Source organism: Eptatretus burgeri, chromosome 4 (genome assembly GCF_056783735.1).
Source record: "Eptatretus burgeri isolate ZD-2024b chromosome 4, Ebu_testis_v1, whole genome shotgun sequence".
Taxonomy (NCBI): domain Eukaryota; kingdom Metazoa; phylum Chordata; class Myxini; order Myxiniformes; family Myxinidae; genus Eptatretus; species Eptatretus burgeri.
Window position 1 is genome coordinate 95,084,881 of NC_140964.1, and position 13,934 is coordinate 95,098,814.

Here is a 13,934-nt window from a genome sequence, read left to right on the forward strand (position 1 = left end):
GATTAAATCCCATTTTCCGAGTAACCTGGTCTTGCGTGCATTGCACACAGCGTTTGTACAAGCTCCTCAGTCATCTATGACGTCATATATACATCTATGATGTCATATACTGACATCTATGACATCATATACTGTATATATATATATATATATATATATATATATATATATATATATATATATATATATATATATATATATATATATATGTATGTATATAGAGTATAGATATACACACATGCACAAACATATATCTTCTTCTTTCGGCTGCTCCCATTAGGGGTCGGCACAGCGGATCATCCGTATGATCCGCATAGTGATTTGGCACATGTTTTACGCCGGATGCCCTTCCTGACGCAACACTGGTCGCTTCTTACGACACAGGGATATGGTACACCTATTTTAACCGGGGTATACACCGGCCCAGTACACTGGTACGCATTTCGCCGACCTCGGAAGGATGACAGGCTGAGTCAACCCCCTGGTGTATTAATTCAGTGGCCCAACGGGGCTTGAACTCAGGACCTTTTGAATCCCAAGCCACTGCCCTAACCACTGCGCCAACACCAGGCTTATGCACAAACATATATATATATATATATATATATATATATATATATATATATATATATATATATATATATATATATATATATATATATATATATATATATATATATATATATATATATATATATATATATATATATATATATATATATATATATATATATATATATATATTACATTTTGTGTGAGGTGTGAGAGGAGGGGAAGGCAGCACGAGGGAAATGGAAGGCAGCATGAGGGGAGTAGAAGACTGCGTGAGGGGAGAAGAAATCAATGTGAGGAGAGGGGAAGGGAAGGGAAGGCAGTGTAGGGGGAGTGAAGGCAGCGTGAGGGAGGGAAGGCAGCATGAGAGAAGGGGAGGGGAGGAGAAGGCAATGCAAGAGGGAGGGAAGGCAGCATGAAGTGAGGGGAAGGGAAGGCAGTATGAGAGGAAGGGAAGGCAGTGTGAAGGAAGGAGAAGGCAGCTTGAGGAGAGGGAGGGGGCAGCTTGAGGAGAGGGGGCCAGCATGAGGGAAATGGAGGGCAGCATTAGGGGAGGGGAAGGCTACATCAGAGTAAGGGAAGGTGGTATGAGGGGATGGGAAGGGATTGGCAATAAAATGTGCCCAAACAGCAATGTTTTCTTTTTAACCGCCATGTTCTAAATAAAACCGTGTGGGAGCATTTAAAAATTTAAACCCATGCTATCTACTTGGCAAAGGCCTTGCATATGCAGGACTGCCTTTGCATTCTCACACATGCAGTAAACTTTGCACCCATCTGGTTAGCTCACTCCGAATCGGATTCGTACATGCTGCACTCTGGGGAAACCGGTTTAACATTCAAAACTAAATACATGTTCCTCCAACCTCCTCTTGGTCCATGATAAACGTGCATGTGCACAAGTTTCCTGAAGTCCTCACTGCACGTCCCACGTGGCTTCGGTGCCGCAGCTTGACTGCTTCCCCCATGCAGAAGCACTTGGTTCATGAGATGGCCATGTAACCTCTACCATGGTACCACAGGCCCGGGCATGAGCTCAGACCACACACCTGCGAAACCTATGCACCGCACACACGTAAACAAGCATTCAGACGTGCACACACCCACACACAGTGTCATTTGTACCCATCTGTACAATGTTGGTGTGTGCTGTCTATGTATCTCTTCGCTTGCAGAAACTACCCACTATTAATATATTTCAGCAACTATTAATGTATTAACATGGATATTTTGTAATGAAAGCAGATCACACAAAATGGCGAAAAATCAAACAACTTATATAAGTGCTGAAAAAATACAAATGAACCCTGTGGACTGTATCGCCATAGTTTGTCAGGCATGCAAAAGCAGCTGGTGGAGTTCAGTGATCCCGTTGGTTAATTATTTTTGTTGCGCTCAATCAAGTTACACTTTCTGCACATTCCTGATCTTTTATTCACTCAATATAATTGGCTAAATAGGAGAAATGATTAAGTTTAATGCTTTACTTAAATAAATGCACTTAGTGATAAAAAAATTTTGTTAATTTTTTATTTTTATTTTCAGATTTCACTCCAGGTTTCAACAGTTCTTTAGTCCACAAGATCCGATTCTCAAATTCGATATAATATTTTTCTATTACATACTTTAATTAGTGCGTGAGAGTAGATCTTGTTTCCAAGGCAAGGAATGTTTGAAAAGGCCGAATCGATGTGGTGGCTATGACCCCTGGAAAGTTAATTTGGGCTGATCAAGGATAAGCCTTTCATGGGGGTAAGCCGTTAATTATCTTGAAAAGGGTGTTTAAATTAGCACAAACACCCAATTTTCACTCATACATTTCCTTGGAGTTCCCTTATTATGCCTGCAATATTTGGGCCCCCGAGGTTTCATGGTTGTCGAGTTTTGGAGAAGACACACACACACACACACACACACACACACACACACACACAGTTATTAGTATTAGTGGGGAAACTTAGCTGAATATAGCATAACAATTGTGCATTTTGTGAGGAAAGCACCAAATTTGCCACACTAGTAGCCTATCATATTATGAACAGATTTGGATATTGGGCCATCTCAAATTCAGCCGCTGATTGCTGTGGCAGCCATTTTCCACTGTCATCAAAAATTTTGAGATGGCCCAATATCCAAATCTGTTCATAATATGTTAGGCTACTAGTGTGCCAAATTTGGTGCTTTCCTCACAAAATGCACAATTGTTATGCTAAGTTGCCCTACCATATAGATATAATTTAGCCCAGACATGAGAAGAGAATGGCAAATCCCCTAATCTACTGTACTCGTTGTTCCAAGCTTCCCAAAGCGTGAGAATGGTGTACCAGACATGGTCGGATTAGATAAATATGCATGTGATTAATTCATGTTCGAGTCTGAGTTGTTGAAATCTACAGGAAACAAAATACAATTTCCTTGGCTCAGGCAGAACTATTTTTCCTGAATTTACAACAGATGTGCGATGAATGTCTTTTGGGAATCACAAGTTCATTTACCACTTTAAGAAAATCTCATCACTTATTTCTTTGATACACAGTACAATGGCAGAGCAATTGAACTTTCATTCATTTGGCCATGGTGGATCTCAGCCACGTTCTCAGCTTTGCAGATTTGGAAGGAATCACTCATGCAAAGAAATGGTGGCCCAATCCCACCAAAGCAGGTTTCATGAGGGTTATCACTTCACCAATCAGAACCTGCACTGACTTGGTTGTAATCCTGGATTTGCAAACCTTCATGTCTGCACATTATGGAATTAATAAATGAATACGGTCATGCATTTCAACTTTAGACATCATTCCAGAAGAAGAAACCCATTTTTACAAACGTTTGGGCACATGGGCGATCATCCTTCCAACCCTTCCACCTTCATCCAGCTCCTCAAGGATTCCCTGCCATCGACACACACACACACACACACACACACACACACACACACACACACACACACACACACACACACACACACACACACACACACACACACACACACACTCAGAGTGCTTGTTCGTTTGACCTCTCTCTGTCAAGCCTGATGGGAAGAGAAATGTTTCAGGTCCAAGGCATAGCTCATTGTCACTGCTTTTGACACCTTCTCTCAAATTAGGGATTTAATACACCACTCACAGCTGCCCAGCTGTTATTTTACCCTGAAAGCGAAGAATATAAGAACGATGCAGGTTATTTACTTGCAGGTTTCTCTCGGTTTCTGTCTCTCGGTTTCTGTCTCTCTGTCTCTTTCCTGTTCATTCATTCCCTCGCTTGTGTCCAACAGTGGCCCCACTCGCATCACATTGCCTTTTTGCCCTCTCCTCCTCCACGAGCTTAGATTTTCTGTAAGAAAATGTCTCGAAGATGTTTGATGCTTTTAGTTGCATTATGTTCCATTTCCGTGTCTCCTGTCCTTTTCTCTAATCCACACTGTTCTCGTTTCCTGTGAGTTGAATGTATACCTCCCCCATTCCTCCATCACTCACTTTGCATGTGACATACATCGCAAAACCTCAAATCTAAGTGTTTACGCTTTGGTTTTCAACGTTCTCTTGGACGTTTTATTCTGTTATTTGCAGATAGTTTATACAGCAGCCACAGAACCAGGAGAGACTAGAAAGGGACTCGAGCACATACCTCTATCAGGCTGAACAGTTTACATTTTGTATCCCACCGATAGGTCGGATTTGCATCCGGACCTGAATCAAAATAAAATCAGCTTGTCCTTGTCACCTAATCAACTCACCCACCTCGTTTTGTCATCATTCGTCCACAAGTTTTTAAAAATATCGTGCTATATATCGATTTGGGCCCAATCTTTCAATGGTGAAGAATCACTTAAAAACTCTCATATCCTGATCCAAATCTTCCCAAAATCGAATCAGTTCGTCTAGGTCACACACTCAACCTGCCCAACAAATTTCATCCGAATCCGTGCACAACTTTTTTAAATATCTTGCCCACAGACAACCAAACAGATAGACAAGCCGGTAGGCGGCGATGGGTCGCCGAGCATGGAAACTATAAGATATAGAGCAAAATGGATGTCATACAGCAGATAGGGAATCACCTTAAGATTATGCATATCAAATCTCATCCAGTTCCATCTACTGATAACTACTTGGTATCGATTTGAATGAAAAGTACCGAAAATACGGTTTGAAATAGGAAATCCCCAAACTTCGAGGGGATGCTGTGGGTGGACAAAGATCTAAATCGAAAATCCAGCTTGATCGTTTGTGCACAATGTATTCCAGACGATTAGTGTGAATTTTCATGACCATCCGACCATAACCCTAGGAGGAGTAGCATTTGGTGCGAAGGCACCTCCAGCTCTCGCATATTATAGATTTTTGCACTAATTGACCTTTGACCCCTGACCTCAGTGAAATCGGTCAATATGTCCTGAGGCAAAGTTGTAGTACTCATTGAGTACCATGAACCTGCAAAGCTTCATTCGTATCGACGCACTCACCTGGTCGTTTGGGGCCTTCAATTTTCGCCAATTTTCGCGCATACCCTCATTGTAGGGGGTGCTGTGGGTAAAGTATTTGATATATCACAAAAACCGGAATATATTTGATAGAGCATCACCTGTAGATCATTCGTGCCAAATTACATAACCCTACGTGGCATAATGGCTTTCGGAATTGATTTCGCATGAACGGTACCGATTTTGAAGGTTTTCGGTTGTTGCTTGGGAACCGAAGCGTCCCCAGCAACCATCACAATTTACAAAGCACTAGGTCATAAGATGTACCGACCACCCGAGTTTGGTCAAAATTGGCCACGTTTACTACCAATTATGCTGATGACAAACGAACAAACATCCAAACAAACAGAATTACTGACAATAAGGGTCACCTATTTCGGCGACCCAACAGACAGACAAACAGGGGCGAAAATCTTTGCTAGCAGAAGTAAATCTGCACTTAGCTTCTGCCAAGCTCTGAAACACAGTACTGATGTACCTGGCCCAGATGTCCCACCACCCCCACACACATCCCTCGCACACCCACCCAGCCGTTTCACTATCCCAGTTAATCCTTCATCTCCGTCCTTCGATTTATTTATTTCTGACTTTCAGATCTATACCATCAAATGATCACGAATACGAGTATGTGGAGGTGAGGAATAGTGTGAGGATAGGGTAGGTGTTCGGGAAGAGGATGAAAAATATCTGAACGATGATTTTTTTATCGGAAATAATGAATAGATTTACCTATAAAGCATAAAAAATAATTCAGGATATCGATACCTGATACCTACCTTACACTCCTTCCCCTTCTCCCTCCAACTGCTCATCTTATGAAATAATGTTATTGATTTGCATGTCTTTCCCGATACAATCTATCCTCCCACAAGCATCATTTTCATTCCTCCGTTAGCATGGATGCAATGCTCCATTTTTCATATTTATATGATTGTGTTCAACTTGAGGTCCACCTATTTTACCACTCTTCTGCATTTTTCTGTCATGTTTCTGCATTAACGCTTATCCTCCACCAACTTAACCTCTCCAAGTCATCTTTCGTCCTTCCACTTCCCCCAACACACCCCCGAGTAGATTTTCTTTCCCCAAGGTTCTGATTTCACCCTCAGCATTTTGCAGGAAGGTTGACCTGTCTCTCGTAGCCCTCTGTGGATTTGTCCGGCAGCAGTGAGGGAATGGGAGTGATGGGGACATGGAGGGGGGGCAGTGGGGTTGGGAGTGCTTGAACAAAACGAGGTGAAGGAGGAGGAGGGTGAGGTTACCTGATACTACAGACGCATACCATCTCTGCCAAATGCTCACCACAGTTCTGCAAGCTGTCTTTTAAGATATTGGTCCTTTACTGGACAGACTGTCAACCCTTTAGCCCTGAAACTGCCGTGCTGCACTTTAGCCACAAAAGTGATGTACGTGCCATTTCCACGGGTCGCTGACTATGATTACCCGATGGCAGCAAGCATTTCGCTTCGGGACTCATCCTCACGATGCCTTTTAATGCTTTCACATGGATAACTTACATCGAGCATTGAACACAGCTGTAATCAGAAATGCTGTCATTTTCTGAAATAATATACACATGGAGAAAAGATAAGCAGGGGCAACATTTTTCCAGATCACAGCAATGAACAATAAATTATTCAGCAAGTAACATTTATCAAAAACTAGGCAATTTTACCCGTCGCTTCGCTGACACATTGAATCAAGAGATAACATATACTCTTCACAAACATTCTGCTCTCTTCACCCTGTCATTTGCCTGAGGACATCCTCCATCTGCTGGAAGTCAGCTAACATCACCTTCATCAGTAGACTTCTTCTTCTTAATGGCCACAATTATTCCCACGGTGTTGTGGGGTTGGTGGGGGTGAAGGAGGGGGAGTTTGGCTCAAATCTTTCAGGAACTGGCTGGTTCGGCCTGAGGTTTGACTACGATGTGGGCAGGAATTTGTAATTTGGCCAGGGTGCTGGTAAAAGCTTGCCTTCTCCACCTTGGGGTCTTTAACACCGGCAGATGGGACGCCCAGTTTAATGTCCATCCGAGGGACGGCACACACATTCATTAATTACCCTGCTTGTTTATAGTCACTGGGATAACCGTTTACAGCTGAGTCGGAATTCGAACCCAAGTGAGACAACTTCAAGGTGAATATATGTACCTCGACATCATCCTGAAATTCAGACAGACAAACAGACAAGAACTGCACTTGGTGGAGCACATGCATCCTCCAGGCTGAACAGCGTTTGGGATCATACTGATAGGCTGGATCCAGATCATCCTAATCTCTCAATGGTGACAAAACACTATAAAAATTTTTTTTAATCTCAGATCCGGAGCCAGATCTTCACCAAAATCGAATAAGTTCGTCCTTGTCACACATCCATCATCTCTACCAAGTTTCGTCTGAATCCGTCCATAACTTTTTGAGATATCCTGCTCACAGACAAGCAAAAAGACAGACAGAAATGAAAACATAACCTCCATCCACCTTTGGTGGCAAATGATGTGATCATGTGAAATGGGGTGGTGGGTAGGTGATGATGTCGGTCGGGTTGTGGATAGGTTCGGTGATGATGTGAAACGCGGTTGTGGGTAGAAGTCTACAAAGAATAGCAGAGGAAGTGCTAGAAGAGATTTCATGAAAATAAAAATAATTCCAATGGATGGCATTGTCTATGCAAGGAAGCCTGGTGTTGGCTAAACGGTTAAGGTGGTTGGCTTAAGATCTTAAGGTCCCGAGTTTGAGTCTCTGTCTTTCCATAAACACAACACACCAGGTGGGTTGACTTAGCCTGTCACCCTTCCAGGTTGACAAAATAAGTACCAATTAACTTCGTGGGAAGAATGAGCCATTTTACTATCCTACGTCAGAATGGAGACCCGTCCAGGTTTGTGCCCCTGAGACAAGGAAAGACTACATCAGAAGCCCTAATGCATCTGAAGATGTGAAAATAATGGTTCTTCTTCTTCTTCTTCTTCTTCTTCTTCTTCTTCTTCTTCTTCTTCTTCTTCTTCTTCTTCTTCTTCTTCTTCTTCTTCTTCTTCTTCTTCTTCTTCTTCTTCTTCTTCTTCTTCTTCTTCTTCTTCTTCTTCTTCTTCTTCTTCTTCTTCTTCTTATTATTATTATTATTATTATTATTATTATTATTCCTCTTCTTCTGTGCAATGCTTAGCAAAAGCCTCTGCTGATGTTTATTACCTCTGCCACCGAAAGTGAAGGAGGTTATGTTTTCACCCCTTTCTGTCTATTTGTTTGTTTGTGTACATGATATCTCAAAAAGTTGTGGACGGATTCAGAAGAAACTTGGTATAGATGATGGATGTGCAATAAGGACGAAATGGTTAGATTTTGGTGAAGATCTGGATCTGACGAGTCAAATTTTTAAGTGGTTCTTCACCATTGAGAGAAAGGGCTCAAAAACGATATATGGCATGATATCTCAAAAAATGCATTGGGCCAGATATGTTCTTGTGGATCAGGCATTACAGGCAGTGCCGGATTAAGCCTCGGCTGCCCTTCAGGCACATTTTGAAAATTTTAGAGAATGGCCTGAAAAATTTAAATTAGATCTCGGGCTCATGGAAATGGACCCCAGACAAAGGATAAACTGATTCAAGAACAAAATATTTAATACAAAAAATGACAAATATTTAATGTGAAAATAATTTTTGGCCCGAATTTTTGGCTGGCCCAAAGGCACATGCCTTGTCTGCCTAATGGTTAATCCAGCACTGATTACAGGGTGGAGGTGAGTGTTCTACCGAGTGCCCTTCTAGTTTATTCATGGATTTACAGCAAGAGCAAGGAAAGAAGTGCGAAAATCACTTGGGTACAGGAATGCTACCTCCATTTGGTAGTGGATTCTTTTATTTGTTTGTTGTTGCTTGTGGTGATGTTATTTACTGAAGGGCCTTCTGTTTAACCCTCCACTCGTCCCTTTTGGTGACTGTATACCTCTGATGGTACTTTTCTTGATACATCATCAAGTTCTAGGATTGCAATCCAATTACAATTGAAAAACGTTGTATGTATGTATGTATGTATATATGTAGGTAGGTATGTCACCAAGTCTGGATGTTCTGAGACTTGAAGAGGAACATGTGCGTTGTGAGTTTTCTGCATGAGGTGACTGATGGTTCTTGATAATACAGGGTCTTGGAGATGTTGAAGCAGGGATGGTGAGTCAAGGCATCCAAGTGCAGGGGATAAATCTGGGCTGAGATGGTCATTGCCTGGCACTTCTAAAGCACAATGCAACTTTCCGCTTGTAAAGCAAAGACAATATGTTATCAAGGTTTGGCTGTGTGAAGGAATATGCTTCTTCTTCTTCACTTGTATGCAGCACAAGGCTGAATGGGAGCATCATTGGCTGAGGGTGCTGCTGATGCAGTGCCCTCTGCTGGTTTGGGCATGAATTTGGGATTTCTTCATGGTGTCGGCGATAGCTCGCCTCCTCTTTGCAAAGGACACAATGCGATCTTCGACGTCCACCAACAAATGCTTTCAGACAAGACACCTACTCAACATCCATCCGAGGGACAGCACATACACACACACACACACACACACACACACACACACACACACACACACACACACACACACACACACACACACACACACACACACACACACACACACACACACACACCTTAATAAATAACCCTTCCTGTGAAACACCAGGATGACAGTTTTTATCAGGGTCGGGATTCCAACCCAGGCTGGACATCTTAGAGGCGAGTGTGCATACCTCGACGCCATCCTATCAGCCCACAAGGCATGTGCTACTACATCGACAGTATCAAGAGAGCTGTTCGGAATGATGCTCTTTGCAATGAAATATATAATCAGCAACCATGCTCACGCTTGACCTTGTGATCTAATGAAGATCATTGATGAAACAATTAAAGAAGGATAGGCTAAGGATACTGACCTGAGGAACTTGTGTAGCTAAGCATGAGGGCTGAGATAATTGTCCCTTAACAATCATAAAACTATTTTCCGATATGGGAGTTGGGGGCATTCAATAGGTTCTGGAAATGAAATACTCACAAAAATCCAGGAGCCTAACTTTTGATTTTGATTTTTCAACAGTCTTTCTTGACATCAATGCACAACCTCCTTTTGCCCTTCAAACTGTCTCTTTTTCAAGTTGTGGCTTTGGCCACATCTTGGTTGCTGCAGTTGGTTCTTCATTGTCGGCAGACGATAAACCACCTCGACCTTCAAGTGTTGAAACAAGTAATGGCAACTGTGGGCTAGGACCAGGCTGTATGGGGGAGGAGGGAGATTGAGGGATGCTTCAGCTGTTTAAAGCCACAGTCACGAACGATAGTCCATGAAAAATGGCCTTTGTGCATAAGCGTTATGTCCAGAAGGAAGACCTTTGGTCAAAATTCCTCAGCAGTTATCCTTGATGATCTGCTGCAATCTTTACATTAAATTGGCATAATATTCCCATGTGATGTCCGTTTTGTGATGCATGTAATCAATCTGCACAATTATTTCTCATATTCCTTAGGCGTCACAGACATTTAAGGCCAGGATCTGGCTGGCTGTGGATTGAATGTGAAATTCATTGGGTGATGATGAACCTTTGTGTTTCCATTGCATTTACTGGAAGAATACTTCCTTCCAGATGGGATAATTCCCCCAGAGTTACTTATATGGGATGACTTGCACTGTGGGAGATGCCAGGCTCGATTGAATGGCCTACGGGGAGCAACACTGGATGACGCACATTTACATCGGGAAAATTAGGGTGCTCCCCCCACCATGAACCCCCGGGCTGATTAATTTTTTTTTAACTCCAAAAATCTTCCTGTGCACCCCTTGATTACAACTACTTGTTATAAAATTATTCTGTCCAGTGGCACAGGAACACACAGAAGTTAAATACAAACAAAACTCGAAGAGCGCTCGGAAGAGCGCATGCCTCCACCATGTAACACCTGTTCCACGAGAACATTTCGGGCCAAATACATTTTTGAAATATCATACTAGACAGTACTATATCGTTTTTGGCCCTATCTCTCAAAGGTGAATAATTACTTTCGAAATTAAATAATTGTCGTATCCAGATCAGGATTCAGATCTTCACCAAAATCGAATCAATTCGTCCTTGCAACACACACCCAACCTGTCTTCCAAGTTTCCTCCAAATCCGTCCTCAACTTTTTGATATATCGTGTTATATATCATCTTTAGCACCATCTCTCAATGGTGAAGAATCACATAAAAACTTTCATATCTAGATCTAGATCTTCACCAAAATCGAATCAGTTCGTCCACGTCACACACCCAACCTGTCCACAAAATTTCATCAGACTCTGCTCACAACTTTTTGAGATATCCCGTGCATAAACAATCAGACAGAAAGGGGTGAAAACATAACCTCCTTCACCTTCGGTGGTGGAGGTAACAAACATGCAAACATACTTCTCGAATTACAAAGTATATTCCATTTTGTTTCAGGATCGCAGTGTTGAAGAGACGTTTTTTAACCAGTTACCGACGAGCAATATAGTTGGCTGGATCCATGAGTAACAGTTTGAAAAGCTCTCGACATTGCCCGCAATGAGTGCGAAGGTTCCAGTGGACTCATATTGCTGAAACATGAATTCCATTATCTGTGGATATTTCCTTGACCTTCTTGTGATGATCCTCCATGATTCATGCCTCGATGTCAGAAACAGTTTGTGGATCAGTCACATCCTTCAGTTGGCCTGATGGTTCTCATCTTCAAAGAACTCAAATCAATACTTAAAGTCAGCTGTCATTACACTCTTGTAGAAGTGAGGATGAATCTTTGCCATGCATGAACACTGTATGTGTTCATGGGTTTATTTGGAACTGGAACCTTCTGTGCATATATATTTGATGACACCTCAATGATGAAGATTGGGCAAACTTCTGAATTATTGTCGGAAACAGCAATGTCACATTCATCAAAGCAATGGTGCATAACAGGTATACATGTACGTTCATAATGAGTAAACAATTGCGGCTTTCCGAGGCCAAAAATAACCCTGTTCTGAGACACCCACTCATAAGTTTGTGCCATTGTGAGATTGTCCTTTTTATCCCTATCAATCTTTGCTTCATAGGGACTCCTTGGTGCAAGACTTGATCGAATGCTCCTAAGATGTTGAGGCAAGCATCCGATCATGAATATTAGAAGAAGTCGGCCACGTTTTGACGGAACTATATAAATAAATATGGTCATACCTCTATAAATAAATATGATACACATCGACATAAATAAATACAGTACATATCTGCATAAATAAATATTGAACAAATCCATATCAATAAATACGGAACATATCGATACAAATAAATACGGTACATATCGATATAAATAAATATGGTACATATCGATATAAATAAATACGACACATATCGATATAAATAAATACGGTACATATCGATATAAATAAATACGGTACATTTCAATAGAAATGAATCCGGTACATATCTATATAAACAAATATGGTACATATGGATATAACAACAGCCTTATTTTCTTTGTTTTTCAACTGTCTTTCCAATGATTTTCTCTTCAACTACTCAACTTGGGACCAATATTAAGGTCTTTGTCTGAGGAGTCTGACTTGTGTGATATTTTTTCCCGTGACCAATTACATTACATGTTATTTTATCATTTAGCTTTCCTATTCACTATTTTTTTTTACTGAAGAACTGTGTACTAATTGTTGCAGTATCATTATTTAATTTTAACCTTATTATTAACGAATGGGAACAGGAACATTGTTAGGAATGGGAAGAAAGGGGGAGAGGAGGAGTGAGAGTTGGGGTGGGGGGAAGAGAGTTATGGGGGGGGGCATATTGCTGAGACAGGAAGGTTGAGGTGTTGGTAGTAGGGTTGCGGACGGGGTTGGTGTTGGGGGAGGGTTGAGGGCATACTTGGGAAGGGGAGTTGCAGACGGGGCTTGGCCGGGCGGGGAGGGGGGCAATTCAATAACTTGAAGAAGAATCGGGGGGAAGGGAGGACAGAGAGTTGGGGGTGGAGATGCAAAGAAGGGACCAATCGTTGGGAGAGGGGATTGAGGCTTTGAGGATTGTGAGGTTGATGGCTTACAGTGAGGAGGGTTTGATGAATTGGCATAGGATGATGGGGGTTGTGGACAGTGTGTGTGTGTGTGTGTGTGTGTGTGTGTGTGTGTGTGTGTGTGTGTGTGTGTGTGTGTGTGTGTGTGTGTGTGTGTGTGTGTGTGTGTGTGTGCGTGTGTATGTGTATGTGGGGGGGTGAAGAATCGGAGAAGGGAGGGCATTTGAAGACAGGGTGGTAAAGTGGTTGACGACTTGGGGCTGGGTGTGGCGTGATTGAGGACTTGAGGTTGGGTAGGGGGGAGATGTTGAGGACTTGGGATTAGGGTAGGGAGTAGAGAACTTGGGGTTGGGTGGAGAGGTGGGAGTTGAGGACTTGAGGCCACGTTTTACAACAAGTAGAAGATATATATATATATATATATATATATATATATATATATATATATATATATATATATATATATATATATATATATATATATATATATATATATATATGTATATATATATATATATTGTTGTGGTTGACCAAATTCGCAAACCACCATTCAGGTCCCTTAGGTGAGATATCTCGGTAAGTATATGTGTAGTTAGGCCCAAACCCGTTGTCTAGAGGGAATAAATGTCATTCATGAGGGCTGCGACTCTTCAGGATAGCCGTTTTTCTTTTACTATCTTTATTTTGGACCAACTGCCAATATTACCACCACCAACCACGTCTCAACAGCCATCACAACAACAACCACCAACCACAACGCCGCTTCACCACAACCGCCACGACCTTTACCGTCACAACTCGCCACCATCGCATCACCGTCATCTCGCGC